The following is a 16385-nucleotide window of genomic DNA, read 5'->3' as shown; positions in this document are numbered from 1 at the left end:
GGATATCCAGTGATTCAGCCCTATTACCATTAGCGGTTAAAGTCTGCCTATTATTCCAAAATCAAATCCTAATACAGACGTCAGGGTCATGGTGTCCATTCATCACGTCACCACTTCACTGCACCTGTAGAAGCCTGGGGAATTACTTGAATTATTTGAATTTTGTAGTGAATATTTAACTGCTGCTCGTTCTTTTTTTGTCCAGATGATTTCAGAAGAATGCAGTTATTCTAAATACAAACTTTAAAAAAAACCCCATTGAGAATAAAATTTGTGCGAACAAAAGGCTTTTTTCAGCAAAACGGAGCGACTTTACAGCATCAATAGTATATAGCATTTTAAGAAACCCACTTGTTCTAAATAGTCATAAATGGAAAGTCTTGTGGATGGCCAGTTTTGTTGCTACTCCGGATACATTTAAGGCAACAAGTTGTCCGGTCAGAAAAATGACATCTCGCAGCAATGTTATATTTCAATTCCTTTATTGGTTATGCGTTAAATGATAAATAAAATGCAAATATCAGTATGCTTATATGCAAAACATTATATCTGCATTATTAGGGAGAAGACTTGGAAATAAAATGCAAATATCAGTATGCTTATATGCAAAACATTATATCTGCATTATTAGGGAGAAGACTTGGCAGTCATTAAGTTATACTTAATTACTTACAGTATATAAATGCGAATACAGCAACCCTAACTGTTTCTCAGCTCTGAACTGTAAAGGGGATCTTTTTAAAAGACTTAATAAATTGAATTAGTGTAGAAATTTTGTAGAGAGGCTGGAACTGTAGAAACAAGCTTATGCAAACATCTGTGCTGCAGACGTTCCTTTTTTATTGGTGACTATCTGACATCGAAGCTTATTACATTGTTTTTCAGGAGATAAATGACTTTAGATGCAACAGTGTTCTAATTTATTAATGCACACATGCAAAATTGAAAATTCTATTAATTTGTATTTGTTTAGCGCTTTTAACAATAACCATTGCCTTAAATCAGCTTTATGCAGATAATGCGGTGATAAAGAATGAATAAGATTGTTCTTTATGTGTAAGTTTGTCCCTGATAATCGAGCCGGTGGCAAGGAAAAACTCCCTGAGATGGCATAAGGAAGAAACCTCTAGAGGAACCAGACTCAAAAGGAAACCCATCCTTATCTGGGTTGCACCGAATGTCCATTTATTACAGCTAAAGGATGCAAACTGTAGTCCTGAGTCAGTGTAGCAGACTGTTGACTTTACCTACAGTCTAAATCCAAATCCTCAAAGCTCCTGTTCTTACTCCATAATTTCATTGATCCCCAGGGCGTTGATGAAAAGCCATCCCCAGCTGCACAGAGAGTCCAATTGAAGAGAACACCATCCATAGGCAGGCCGGGACGAAGCGGGCAGAAAAGATGCAATGTTTGTGTTAGGAGTCCAAATGTGATTTGACATGGATCACTGATCATGAGTGTACAATTCTTAATATCAGAAATAAGAAAACATTACTGGTATAAGGATTTGATCAAATTGTGATCCTAAAACTGCTAGTAAAGGGAAGGATTTTGGCCTGAGAAGGTTCCTGTTTTTTCTCTCGACTAGGTGAATTATATTTTCAAGACTGCACTTGAACATTTTTAGCACTTCTAATGTGTCTGTGTTTGGTGCATTTGATACAAGAACGGTTAACGGATTTAGCTATTACGGTATAAGCAGCATATTGGTCTCAGATTAGCGATATTCTCTTACTTGTTGGTCATGTTCTGTTCAACAGACACATCCTGTTAAATCACAGAGCTGAAGAGCTTCATAAAAACTTCATAATGCATCTATACACACTCTTCCTGTGCTGTAGAGAGTCAGTCTCACACTGTTTTCTTTTTTAAGATGTCGGATGGTTTATTTACAGTACAGCTGTATTTAGCTTCGTGTTTGGAAATGTTCAGGAGGTGTTGAGAGTCTGCATGATTTTCTTGTTATTAGTCAATGTTATATGAAGAGGAGACACTGGCTGGTGTTTCTACAGAGCTGATTTTGCTTAACCTGCCCAAGTAAACGCATTGAGCACAATGTGCTTACCAACACACATCTCTCAGCGAGACACTTTTCCAAAAACTGTGAGTGTGTTTGTGTTAGTATGGAAGCGGAATACAATTTTTTCAGCACTGCCATGGACACTACCAGTGACCAGGCACATAGTATTATGTCCATCTACAGAATGACACCGTTAACACACAGGTGGATAAAACTGTCACTAACTTATTGATCAAAACTCACATTCCATTTTCCTTCTGATTTGGCCATAAAGCTTCATGTCATATGCTATTGAGTGTAAACTACATTTCAAATTGGTAGTGGTGTTACAAAAATATATATAGAGTATGAAATCATGTGTGCTTTTCAATGCAAAATGTTTCTCTCACAGGACCTGAACCTGTTACAGATCTGTAAGTAGATCTATATAAACAACATGGAGATTATTAGATTTAAACATAGAATGGTCTAATCAGAAATAGCTTTACTACCAAGTTTTGCACACAGAAGAAATTTGTAATCAACTGTATACAGGAAATTATTTGAGGCGATAGATAGATAGATAGATAGATAGATAGATAGATAGATAGATAGATAGATAGATAGATAGATAGATCGATAGATCGATAGATAGATAGATAGATAGATAGATAGATAGATAGATAGATAGATAGATAGATCGATCATATCCTCATGGAGCAGGCTTTGTGCAAAGGGGCACTGTCATTTAAAGTTAAAATTTCATGCTACTGTATCCAGAGACATCGTATTCAATTACCGTATTTTCCGGACTATAAGCCGCTACTTTTTTCACGCTTTGAACCCCACGGCTCAAACAAAGAAGCGGCTAATATATGGATTTTTCCTGGGTTTTTCCCAGTTTGACAAGCATCAAGCCAAAAAACTGAGCTCTGTAACATTAGACCAATGAAATTGCCGAATGGGTTTAAGGTGAACCTATTAAAACTCTTTATATTAAATCAGATGCGCTCCCACTGAATCGGGCCGCAGCACATCATAAATATGGATGATGTTCCTCTGATGTTTGACCTGCCGCTCACTCCGACTGTCTACAAGAAAAGGGAATCATTCGTCACGCTGAAAACAACCAGGCATGAAAAAACGCACTTCACCTGTGTTCTGAGCTGCAACGGCATCGGGAGAAAAGATTCACCGATGGTGATTTTTAAACGCACGACGATGCCAAAAGATAAACTTTCGAGAGAAAGGAAGGAGGAAGACAGTGAACAATGACTTTCTTGGTAGACTACTGTTTAGATACAAGCCGTTGTACCATGTTGAGTCTGGGTCATGGGATAGCTCGCTAACTCCAGTTGCAACAGAAATCATATAAGCACAGGTTTCCAAATCTCGTGCTTTTTTTATTTTTCTTTGCAACAGCGTTACTGGTTAGTCAAAGAAACTTAGAAATGAGCATCAAAAAAATAATAAGGACATATTCCTCGGTCTTGCACACATGCAGAAATACCGGAAAAATGCGGCGGCAGGCTGTTCCCAAAATGCCACTCTGCTCTTAAAGGAGCCACAACTTATTTCACCCGTTACACCGTGTAACAGACACTGTCTTTTGTTGAAGCCTGTGTAAAGTTCATTAGTTTTAGTGTAGACTTATAGACAGGTGCGGCTTATTTATGTTCAAAATAAAAATATTTGTAAAATTTAGTGGGTGCGGCTTATATTTGGGTGCGCTTAATACGGTAATTCACGGTAAATGCCTCCAACTGTGTAATAGTTTGGAAAGGAACCAGAAAAAGACTTGGAAAAGACAGGTGTCCTATTACTTTTGTCGATATAGTGTAGATAGAAAGATAGATCACTTTATTGATCTACTGTATGTTACAAAAAGATATCACACGCCTATGCGGGTTTGCTGAGAGTCATAGTAGTAGAAGATAAATGCAAGGTTCAGTATGACACAGGGAACATCCAGTTTTCTTGTGAAATGATGCAGCAGTAGAAACATTGAATCATTGTGAAAGGATTAAAAAGAAACAATGTGACTGGCTTTCAGAAGGCTCAATGTCGAGCTGAGCCATCGTTCCTAGTTTAACTTGCCCGAGGATGTTCGCTTCCTTTACAATCCCTGTCTTTCGAGTTTGGAGGTTTATAAAAATTATTTTACTTGGTAACAGAATACATCTGGAATAGAATTTTTCTTTCATAGTAGAGTTTGTCTTTGTGTAACGCAGGTTATTCGGTAGAGAAACAACCCAGAATGCTGGCGCTGGATCATCTGGCTCGCTTGTGGAGCAGTAGCGCCGTATAAACATGACATTAGTTTTAGCTCTCGCACTCCTTTAAAATTCTTTCCTTCATCAAAAATAGGCCTCCTTGGTGGACAGCTTAAAAGCATTCCCGCACTGACCCACAGCTAATTTGTGTTCCTTTGTGTAAGATTATGCAGATTTAGTATACAGTATTACTCTCTAGCCTAAGGGAGTGAGTGGAAAGAAAACATTTGCTGTGATTAAATCTGTCAATAAGTGTGAACATTTAAACGGAGCATTGTGCAGCAGAGAGGGTTTTCAGCAAGACAGGGAGAGAGTGACGTGACGGGTGCATATGCTCATCTGTTAACTCTAACATGCAGAGGCAACCCCAAAATGGCTAATATTAACCTTTAAATTGTGTTGAGTGCTGGTTGGGAAATGAGCAAAAGAGAAACAAATGCATTCGTGTACTTGTGCTGCAGTGAAGTGTTTGGGGAGGGGAGTTGGAAACAGGGACATTTTCTTATATTGTATTCTTGTACGCTTAATTAAAAATCCTGATCAAATGTGTTAGTATTAAATGGGCCTCACACTAGTTCTCCTATCAGATACCTATGCTGCCTGTGAAGTGCCTATAGGATATTTACAATGCGGTTACATAAGTTATACGAATTGTCTTTGTCTGGGCTCACACATCTATGGTTGCCATGTCTTCCTACTCAGTCAGGATCAGGTCAGGTTTTGTCCAAAGTATATATGCTGTATGATTTTTCCCTGATCAGAAAAGACATCTCATCAGAGACCTCCCCTAAACCGATTCAAGAATAAATTTTTCTGTTTGGCCATCGTAGAAATCTAGCAAAATGTCAAAAAAAAACTCAAAGAAGTGCACTTCTTTCAAAAATACCTTAATTTATTTATTTTTTTAAATAAAGTTTAGCAATTATTTTGGTTATCTGACACATTTGATGCAGCCCATGAAGAGTCTGATTACAAGCTCAGAAATGGAAGCAGGCTTGATGAAGCGGGAAGAATATTTGATACTATTTGACTATTTCATTCCCTGATCAGTAAATTAAGCTTCATATTTTGCGATTTCAGGCTTTTTCTATAACTAGAATTTTGATGTTTGCTGCTGCTGATGGTACGCTATGTTCTATGAGCTCAAGTGTGTTGCTACATTGTAAATGCCTACCAAAGCCCTTAGGCAAAATGAAGCGTCGGAATTTCACTAACAGTCTCGCTCTCCATCTCTCTTTCTCAGTCTCTTGCCACTGTTCACCTGACCTCCTGTCTCACCCCGTGCCTCTCACTAAATCCAGCAAATTCCACTTAGTGTTTTATTCCTCCATTTGGCTGATCTTCAGCTTCGACCTCCTGCTTATTAGTTGCTAAATTATTATCAGGAACTAAGCTCTGAGGATAAAGTGTGTGTGATCCTCCTAAACCCTGCTTAGCCTTTTTTTTTTTTTTTTTTTTTTTTTTTATCAGTACACAGTTAAAACAAACAAGTCACTATACACATGCACAGGGGACAATTATAATGCTGTTGCTGAACATCTGTTCATATTGCAAAATAAACTAAAAACAAACCTTTAAAAACTGCCTAACAAAATGTTATATTATTTTGTTAAATTATCAAAAAATGTTCTTTATCTATTTATAAATATTCATTATTTAAATAAAATCATGCATGTAGAGCCTATTTAATTAAACGGCAATATTACGTTTTATTTTTATGTTTTGAGAACGTGCCGTTTTCCCCCTTCGAGTACGCAAACGTTATGAAAAATTGTGAAAGAGTGTACTGCGGCGGAGGATTTGGTTTGTGTCATTTCCTGAAAAGCGTTTATTTGTCTCTCCAGAGAAAAGGCAGGAGATGAAACGAGCAGTAAACTGGAACACTGCTGAGTGCTATTCATTCTATCAGAGACAAAGCTCTTGTTATTTGACATGCTTCTTTTAATTTATTGGGAATGCTGAAGGTCATGTGCTGGGGAATAGATTCTGGATGTGCAGCTTATCTGTTGGGTCCCAGATTTTCATGCGGGATTGATCTCGCACACACCGGTGCAAAGTGTCTCTTTCTGCTAAAAATAGTGTCACGGTTTTGCACGTTCGCTGCTCTTCCGCAACACAGAGCTGTGAAAGTTCGGTCTCCTAACCTCGTCTGAGTGTGTGAGCTTGTGTAACCCTCTAATTCGAAAAAGAAATCGGAGCGAAAACATAAAACCTGAACCCAGGAATGATCTGAGGTGGTCAGTGTTCCTTTCACATCTGAAGTGCCTTTAGCTGGAAAATGCTGAATTTCTGCAGTTATTAAGAGAAGGCTGAGTGAGAGAAAGCATTTGGCTGTGAAGTTTGAAGTGGTTTAACGGAGATGGGGGTGAGTCAAGGACTTAATCGGATCAGGGGAGGGAAGCCGAGGCGTAGAGAGCAGCCCCTTAGAAGAAGCTCTTTCACTGGAGTAGAAAGTGCTTTATTAGCGAGTGGGTGGTGTGTGTGTGTGTGTGTGTGTGTGTGTGTGTGTGTGTGTGTGTGTGTGTGTGTGTGTGTGTGTGTGTGTGTGTGTGTGTGTGAGCGGGGACTGAGGGGAAGGAGGGCTGCTCGATGCCTCATCTCGGTTCCTCTTCCAGGTTTTTGATGGAGCATGGCAGCTGAGCCAGCTTTGCTTTATGTGTAATTCTACTGAAGAGCAGACAGCAGGTCAAATTTAGCTTCAGTGGGCTGAAATTTTTAAACTCTGAGGGTGATTGGAGGTGTGAGTGTCAGTCAGATCCAAGGAAACTTGGGGGTGGTGGAGGGTGGAAAATTTGATCTGGTAACATTTTATTTACTCTTGTCTGGTTTACACAAACAGCGGACCTTCAATAGACTGTACACTATAGCCTTCTCAACAAATTCTTATATTATGTATCAGAAGATCACCTAATATTCACGATAGTTCTCTACTGCAGCACATTAACAGGCCAAAAATTAAACAAAAACAAAACCAGATCAATATTCCTTTGAAAATGGAACGTTTCTAAGCCCTTATTGAACATCACATGCATCTCAGCACATGTCTGCGTCGTGGTGGGACACAAAGAGCAGAATGATATTCACTGGAAGAGAATATGTCTGTAGTAGGGATGGTAAGATTCTCATCAGTGCATCAGTAAAAAACGATTTATTTATAGAATTATTAGTAGTTGCGCTATACTTTTTATTGTTTTGAAAGTGAATAATAATTTGTGACCAATATTTTATATGTAGATTAATTTTCGTAAACTGTATTTCAAGCAATCTCTCAGCGCCACTGCAGCTACATGAATATGACATATCAACAACACTACGGAGACTGTCGACCGAGCCGTGTCCTATGAGTCACATAAAATATAGATTAACATGGCAGAGGTAGAGCTGCATCTCTCTGCAGACAGAACAGGAAAAGAATGTCATCTTAATTGTTTTGTTTTTTTTTGCACACTACAAAGGCGTGTTTATGAAAAGGCTCTGTGTTTGAGGTCAGAGTGCACTTGATGATTTTCTGTCTGTCTGAAACCAAAGAAATAAAAGTAAACTATCCGTATCATATAAATTGTATAGCACCATATTTTCTTCCATTGCATTGTATAGCATTGTGTTGAATCAAATATAAATCGGATCGCTCTGCATCGTATCAGGCAGGAATCATATCGCATCGCATTGGTAGCGGCTTCATATTTATCTTTAATGTGTCGTATCGTTGGCTATGCATCAAAATGCAAATTGCATTGGCCTCAGTTATAGAAATGCACATCCCAAGTCTGTATAGATAACAAATAAACTACATTGTGAGATTTTTTGAAGAAAAAATGAGTGGTGCTTGATGGTCCAAAACCTGTCAGTGAACACACCTCGTCATCAGAGACGTGACTCTCCTTGGTGAGACGAGCATTTTGAAATGTCGCCTACACGGGTTTGTCATTGCTTTTTGATGGCGTGGGGACGTGGCATCAATACACTCAGGCAGCGATGTTCCCGACTGGGTTTTAACAGTGCACATACGCGACAGCTATATAGACATCTATAGATAGCTAGTTGATGTTTTGTCTACAGTTTTTAGGCCCTTATTAAACATCACATGCTCGATGCTGATTGGCTACAGCAGAGGTCTCCCTGAGTTATGGCGGGACACTGAGGGAAGGAGGATGTTCACAGGAAGAGGGAATGTGTCTGAATAAATTCACAAATAAAATGCTTTTATCTCTGTATATTGTTAATTCATGTCATTTTATTTTAGATATAATGCTCATGAATAGAAGCATATCTAAACATGCCTTACTAAAGATCTTACTATAACAGCATAATGAAATAAATCTGTCTAGTTAAGCCAAATAACCAACTGAAAAATGATGGGCAATCTGTCTCTTTGCGCTTTTGATAGTTGTACTCTGTTTCCAATCAGTAATGAGCATGTGATGTGAAAGGAGCAAGGCTTTCAGTGCTGAGTTAACCCTGTTTGTGTTTTGATTACATTTCAGGGCTTTACGTTATTTCAGCGTTGACCTTTTTCAATATTCAAAATGCATTTCTGTCTATTAGAATCTTTCTGTTCATTTTATTTTTCCCCATAAAATGTTACTCCAGTGGTTCTCATCTCTTTTGTGTCCTGCTGCTCCTCCCTCTGGACTCGTCCTAAATCACACCACAGCAATCTCTGTTTCTGTGCACAGGGGACACGTGCTGCAATGAAACCCCAGAGCCATATAATCCGCTAGTGCTGTAAACATGTTATATTACCTCTGCTGCCACTGCTAGCATGTTCCTAACATTATCATACACAACATCTATCAAAAGAGCACGTCCGTCTGCCTGTCTGTGGAGCCATGCTTTTTTTACGGCTTTATAAAAAGCTGCTAAACACTAAAAGAATTAGATATTTCAGGGGCGAAAAACAATATTTGGAGATGTATGAGATGATATGATCGACTCATTTCCATTTATTTTGTACTGAATGCTATAAATAAAAAGATTTTGCCTTATCTTAGCTGATAGTTTTTCATATTGTTATCATATCAGGACAATTGCAAACTGTAACACAGTGGATAGTCCAAATACAGTGTATTCTCCAGTTTGAGTAAACACTCCTCCTCCTGACTGCTCATTTTTATCACATTAATCTTCTCCTTTTATCGTGTGTGCTATCAAACTTTCGTTCGCCGTGGCCGCTGAAGGTTGCAGAAGTCTATCACCTGTTCTATTAGCCTTTTCTTCTTCCTGTCTTCCGCTGTGAGCCACACACACACACACACACACACACACACACACACACACGCTTTTTCTCTCGTCTGTTTTGTGCTTGGCCTTACTGCTGATTCACCTAGTTGAGCTGATAGCACAGCTTCAGGGCTGAGGATGAATTAGCATTTGCTATCTTTTGCATTAGCTGTTACTGCTGATGATGTGTGTAAACACACACATGAACAGCTGCAGTGGCTCATATCTCACTGTTACACAGATTAGCAGCTACGAGGAGATTTATGACGGTCATGATTTCACCATGACTTCCAAATTCGTAGTGTAGAGATGTAATATAGTCGAACAGCTCCCCCTGCAGGACTCAGGGGTCACTGACTTTTTCAAAACCGTTGAGGTGCATTGATCACAGACCACCAATTTGTTCATCTTATCTTTCTCTTAATCTCTGTCTACATCCCTCTTTTTCCCTCACCGAGTGCTCAGCTGCACCCTTTGACACACCCTGAGGATTTTTCCAACACACTTAGAAACTGCTTGACTTCAATGTATTGAGCTGTAGAAGAGGAATGGTTTGTCAGGAATGTTTTTTTTGTATTTTTTTTTGGGGGGGGGGTGTTCTCTCAAGGTTCTCTTGTCCTCCTGTTGTCTCATAAAGTTTCTCCTGTCAAGTTAGAACAAAGGGGCGAACACGTGAAATTCTGCACGAAACTGTGCAAATCTGCCACGTAGACGTTTGACATACAGCAATGCTACAAGACTGTTGGCACACAGTTGTACAGGATATCTTTGGGTCCAAATATATTTTCCCTTCACTTTAATGAGGAAACCTGTTCCAGCATGATGAAAATCCCCCTTGTGCACAAAGCGAGGTCCATGGTATGCTTTATATGGGTTGGAGTGGAATAGAGTGGCCTGCTGTAGAGCGCTGACCTTAACTCTACTTAACACTGTACCCCAGTCCCTAAATATACAGTATAAATCTATATCTGGATATCTGCAAAGCTGCTTTGCGACAATATTCATTGTTTAAAAGCTTTCATTCTATAAATGAAACTGAATTGAATGCAAGATGTACATGTTTCATTTGTTCAGTCATCAAGTCCATATAAATACAATTATTTTGATGCTTTTATCTCTTTGACCTGCATTAGTTTTAGAAAAACCTGAAAAAAACTGTTTCTGTTCATCACTGGGCATTCTGTCAATCCGAGAGATACGCTCCATGTTTTTACTCCATTGTATTAATTGTGTGTGTTTCAGTGTTTGTCACAAGCAGGTGGCTGCTCTTTATAGTCTTTGGTTTCTTTCACGACTGCTCTTTGTATGTGTTTAAACGGGAGGTGATAGAGCCTGTATGTGCTAAATACTGTGTGGTTTAACGAAGTTTAAACAACTTTAGTAAATGTTCCTCGAACCCAATACACAGAAAACCGCTCTTGTGAAGCTGAAATACTTTCTTTGGTTTTATATATATATATATATATATATATATATACACTGGTAATGCATGTTTTACCAGCTGGCAGTCTAATAAAAACTATTTCCCTGATTTATTTACTTATAGTGAGAAAGCGTTTAAATAAACCTCCATGCTCCAGTAAATTAATAATAAAAAACATCCCGAGTAGCGTGAAATGAACTGCGCAATAAATAAAGACTGTGTCTTCGTTTCTAGGACTTCATGCTGTAGGCTCTTGATGCCACACTCAACACTGAGCTCTAAACCTATCAGCAGTGGACAGAAATGGATTAAATGTAATCCGTTACTGTAGTCAAGTAGCTTTTTTTGTGTACTGAAGTATTTCAATTTGGGGAGACTTTTACTATTTTAGTCAAATACCTCACTTTTTACTCAACTACATTTTGCGAAATCAGTCGTTCTTTATTTAAGAGTGAATAAAACTGTAACTGGTCAATCATGCAGCAAGCCACCAATCAGGGTCGAGCACGCACTCTGTTTTGAACTCGTTTTGATTGTCGGGTGGTTTTATCTACTTATCACCAACATACAGTTCAGCGTCAGTTCATTTTGAGAGGAATAAATGATAGAAGAATCTCTAACTTGGCCATTGTGACTTATTTGTGTGTTTTTTTTTTTGTGTGTTTTTTTTGTTTTGTTTTTTAAGTAGTTTGAAGACGGTCTCATGATTTAAATAGATATTTTAATAGATATCAATCGGTGTTTGACTCATTAATATCATTCTATTAATAGATCATTGTGCTGAGAGTACCGCCAGAGTCTTCACGTAAACTGAGTTGATTACCAGAAATGATAATAAGAGCATTATAGCCATAATAAATAAAAGTACTTTGGATTTTAAGCACATTTGAAGGCAAATACTTCATTATTTTTGCTCAAGTGAAAGTTTAAAAGGACACTATTACTGAAGTGATATTTTACATAGTGTATCGTTACTTTAACTCAACTACATGGTTTGTTTAATCTCGTCCACCACTGGAATCTATGGCCAGATGTTTAACAGTTTTGCAAGAAGCTAAAGTGAGAAACAAATCAATTGCCAATGTAGTTTTTCAATACAATCAAAATCTGTTTTTGTTTAACAGTAAACCTGCGCACTACTTCTAAACAAAGCCTGGTTTTCAGGGCGTGTGGGCTTGACGAGTGTGTTTGTGACTGACTGTTTAACCGAAAAGGTTGATCACGACAGGATGAAAAAGAAATAAGCCCTGCTTCACAATCCTCACGTCTAAGAGCAAGCACCGATAATATAGTGAAAGCGCAGAGTTTTCCGTAAGAATGAAAATAAGGCAGAGATCTGCTTTAGGTCATGCAACATTTTTCTTTTCTTTTTTTCCATTATTTCAATTATTTAGTGATGCTTGCGGCACCTTTTCTTCATATGCAAATTGGATTAGTTATTAATTATAGTTTAGAAGTGCTGATGTTCATGTTGTTTTAATGTTACACCATGTTTCTAAGGTCACAGTCAGCAAATACGAGAACAGAATAGTGAGCACAGAAAGACTCGGCTCTCTTTTTTATGTTCAGTCACATGCCAAAGATTGAGGCTCAAAGTCTCCGATTCCACATGGTGTGTTATGTGTAACACCTTCTTTCAGGACTCTTCCATTCTTTAAAAAAAAAGGGGCAACATCCAAAATACAAGAACGTTTTGGCAAGATATCTCCGGAATGCTGTTTTCTTTTTAGTTCCTATAAACCGCTGTCTGCATATCCTGGATGGTCCTCGTCTCGGAAAAGCAGCAAGGTTTCCGTGACAACCAGCTTCTCTTAGCCAAATATAGGCCCGTGAAATTTTCCCCACCTCGCCAGTGCTGAGGCTGATGTGTGCTTTATTTCCTCCTGTTAGTGGGGGATCAGAGTAACACCCAGGTGCACCTCAGGTCTCTGACAGAACTGTGCGGGTTGATAGAGCAGAATCGTGCTGAGTGCGCCAGTGCTGATGGTCAGAGCTGGATTCAGAGAGCGAGTGATGTTGCAGGGTTGAAGCTGGATTCTCAAAGCCCTGCTCTCACAGCAGGCAAGAGCCACTGAGGAACGAGGTAAGATACTGTGAGAACTTGCACTGAACGATTGCACTGCACTGGAAGAAATGAAAAAGGAAGACAGATATATTTGGTTGATTTGTGTGGTTTTATATAATTTATTCCAGCAGCACTCTCACACTTTATTAGCAAAGTACCCAGAAGGAAAAAACAGTTGTGTTTGAAAACTGATACGTGTATAGTGTATACATTTTCAGGTGTGATGTAGTAGAGAATAGTCAACAGCACCGTGGTGTTATGCAGCCGGGGATTGTGGTAACTCAGTGGTTAAGGATTTGGGTTCCTGATTTGAAGGTTGGGGGTTCAAGCCCCAGCCTCGCCAAGCTGCCACTGTTTGTCCATGGCCCCTTTCCCTCAGCTGCTCAGTTGTATAAAAAAAAAAAAATACATAAATTCACTCTGGATTAAGGCATCTGACAAATGCCATGATTGTAAATGTTTGCAGCCCATCATCACCAAAATATCACAGATTATTTCCTATAACTGCATTCTCGAGGGTCGGGTCCATGGATGAGAACAGGCCAATGCTTTTGATTACAGCTGCAGTTTTTCAGTGCCAGTCTCAGAGAGAAAACTGTTTTTTTGGGAAGTGAAACTGCTCGGGTATCCACGTGGGACCATCTGCATTAGCAAATGATGTGTCACAAAGTGCAGAAGTAGACGTAGAGAGCATTAAAAATGAAATTCCCATCTAGTCTTGCAGTATTCAATAGCTTTTAATCTATTTTTACTATCTCTCGCTCGCTCATTCTCTTTCTCTCACACACACACACACACACACTCACACACACACACACACACACACACACACACACACACACACACACACACACACACACAAAACTACTGATCTAGAGGTCAGCCTGCTGGTTGCTGGTCTTTTGGCTGCTGTTGTAACAAGCAAATAGCAATGAGAGCAAAGCTGTGATCATGGCCAAATCAGTTTCCCACACGCACTCCATCCGGTCCTGTGTGCTCAAAGTGCCAATCTGTTCCAGAGCCGTAGTGGCTGCAGCCATATTGATTAGTCAAATTGAGATTTAGTCAATACAGTACATGAAAGCTCTTATTCTCTTGGTCTAACTTAAACAATCAAAGTCCAATGAGACAATGAGAGTCCAATGTACCATGTTTCTTTTTTTCCGACAAACAGTCAGTCATGCTCTAGAGATTCCTTATTTGTGAAATATTATATGCTGCTCCAAACTGACGCACAGTCTGCTGGTCCTTTAAAGAGCTGGAACAGCATGAAGTTCAGATACATGATGTCAACAGGTTGCATTTCTTTCTTATTTAAAGTCAGGAATTTGCCAAACTCCAGGCTTCTTAATGCAGCTACATAGAACTCGTCATGGTCTGCATTAAGACGAGCTAATTAGGGCTTTTACAAAGGGATTTGGACGCAATTTTTGTCTTCGAACACCATTAGAACGTCTTCATTTGCATGCTGTTGTGATAAGCACTGGACAGCACCGGCATGAACATGAATATTACATATTTAAAACTACAACTAATCGACAGGGGGAAAAAATCTGCAGACAAATCAGTATTTGATCTGTGAATAGGGAACAATTTTTGTTGAATATATTAAATAATACAAATTTCATATATATATATATACAGTTGATATACATTGTATGGGCAAAATTATAAGGACATGTGACTTTTCCACCCATATGTGGTTCTTCCCCAAACTCTTACCACAATGTTTGAGGCACACAATTATATCGGATGTGTTTGGATGTGGGAACATTACATTTTGCCCTTACTTGAACTTGGAGACCAAAATCTGTTCCAACCTGACAATGTCCCTGTGCACAAAGCCAGCACAATGAAGACAACACAGCACAACACAGTCTAGAGTGGAAGATCTAATGACCTGCTTTATATCTCAGATTTCAACCCTGTTAAACACTTTTGTGATAAATTGGAAAACTGACTGCATCCCAGGCCTCCTCCCCTACATCAGTACCAACTCACCAAACACCAAAATCTAGTAAAACATCTTCCCAGAAGAATAGAGGTTATTATAACAGCAAAAAAAAAGCATATAATCTTATGGTCAGCAGGTGTACACAAATATCTGTCCATCTAGTGTACATGTACTTCAGATTTATAATTATGTCCAAACTGTACGTATAAAAAAAAGTAAAAAAAAAAAAATCAAATTATAGGGTACTTGGACCGCACAAATTGTAGTCATTAGTACGCTGTTGCAAAGCCGATGTTGGCAATTACGGCTTCTGTAAGAAGTAATTAGTTTTTTACAGCAGGGTGGTTTCTTTTTGGCTCATTCCTTTTGGCAGATCATCTTCAAATCCCCAACTCGCTTTGCTATAACTCGCAGTACCAAAAGCCCCATAAACATTATTTCAGTAACATTTATAATAAGGATTCTCAGGTGTCAGCTTTTTGTACCTATCAGTATTTATTTATTTTTTTTCAAAAGAAAGCTTTGTTCTTTTTAGTTTCTCAGAGACGTGTTAAGAGGTGAAAAAATTTTGTTATTTCTCAGTCATATAATAGTAATTAATAACGGGAACAAATTTGTCTTTCACAAATTTTACAACATGGCATGTTTTTCATTTATGGAAATAGTAATTATTGACAAATTGCTGTGGAATAAGAGGAATTAAGCACTTAGACACCTGTGGTAATTAAAATATAATAAAAAAATGTATTGTGTTTTATTTTGCACTAAACTTTCTGTTGTGGGTTTTGTTTTTGTTACTGTTTGTTTTCTCAGTACAATGTTGAAATTCAGGCCTAGTAAACAAAAGACTATGGCTTATTCATTATATTAATTTTCATCCTTATAGTTTTTTATTATTATTATTTGTGTGCATGGATAAATATTTTGAGTGCCTTACGAACACGGATCACAGCAGTTTAAATGTGTGTACTTGATGCTGTACTCCACGAGGGGTCGCTGCGACAACAGCGAAACACAGCAGTTTGACAGTGTTTCAGCATTACAGACCATGGACAGCTCCACTCTCTTCTCATATCTGTTCTACTGTGTAGTTCAGCCAGTCTGAACATGTCATAGCGGACAGTGAAACAAATATTCTATTTGGAATCTGCTTCTTTATGGAGATGCACCAAAAAATACGGTCCCTCATGAATTTGAAAGCAAAAAAAAAAAGAAAGAAAAGAAATTCTGTCTCTTTGAGGCTGCTATAAGCTTTTAATTGTATTCAGATGTTTGATTAATTTTAGTTTTTTTTTTTTTTTTTTATGAAATAAATATTTTTAAATAGCAGTCTGGATGCTGCTGATCTGTGAAGATTGAGTGATTGACTTTGGCATGGATGAAATATATATATTTACCATCTGGCCAAATTCATGCTGCATAAATACTCACATCAGTTAATGTTTCCTGA

General features: G+C 38.4%; 1 protein-coding gene across 12 annotated transcripts in view; it reads left to right on the top strand.

The window, feature by feature from the left end:
• Positions 1 to 16385, top strand: part of grip1 (glutamate receptor interacting protein 1) — a 284092-nt gene that overhangs the window by 170049 nt on the left and 97658 nt on the right. Inside the window, exon 1 of one of the 12 annotated variants that reach the window (XM_083528095.1) lies at positions 10246 to 12999. The exons of the other annotated variants lie outside the window; for them this stretch is intronic. The gene's annotated coding sequence lies outside the window, so the exon portion shown is untranslated. Of the gene's footprint in view, positions 1 to 10245; positions 13000 to 16385 lie in introns of those variants that run through there. 12 annotated transcript variants of the gene reach the window in all.

This window comes from Silurus aristotelis (assembly GCF_946808225.1).
Source record: "Silurus aristotelis genome assembly, chromosome: 24".
Classification (NCBI taxonomy): Eukaryota; Metazoa; Chordata; class Actinopteri; order Siluriformes; family Siluridae; genus Silurus; species Silurus aristotelis.
This window is presented reverse-complemented; position numbering and strand designations above follow the sequence as displayed.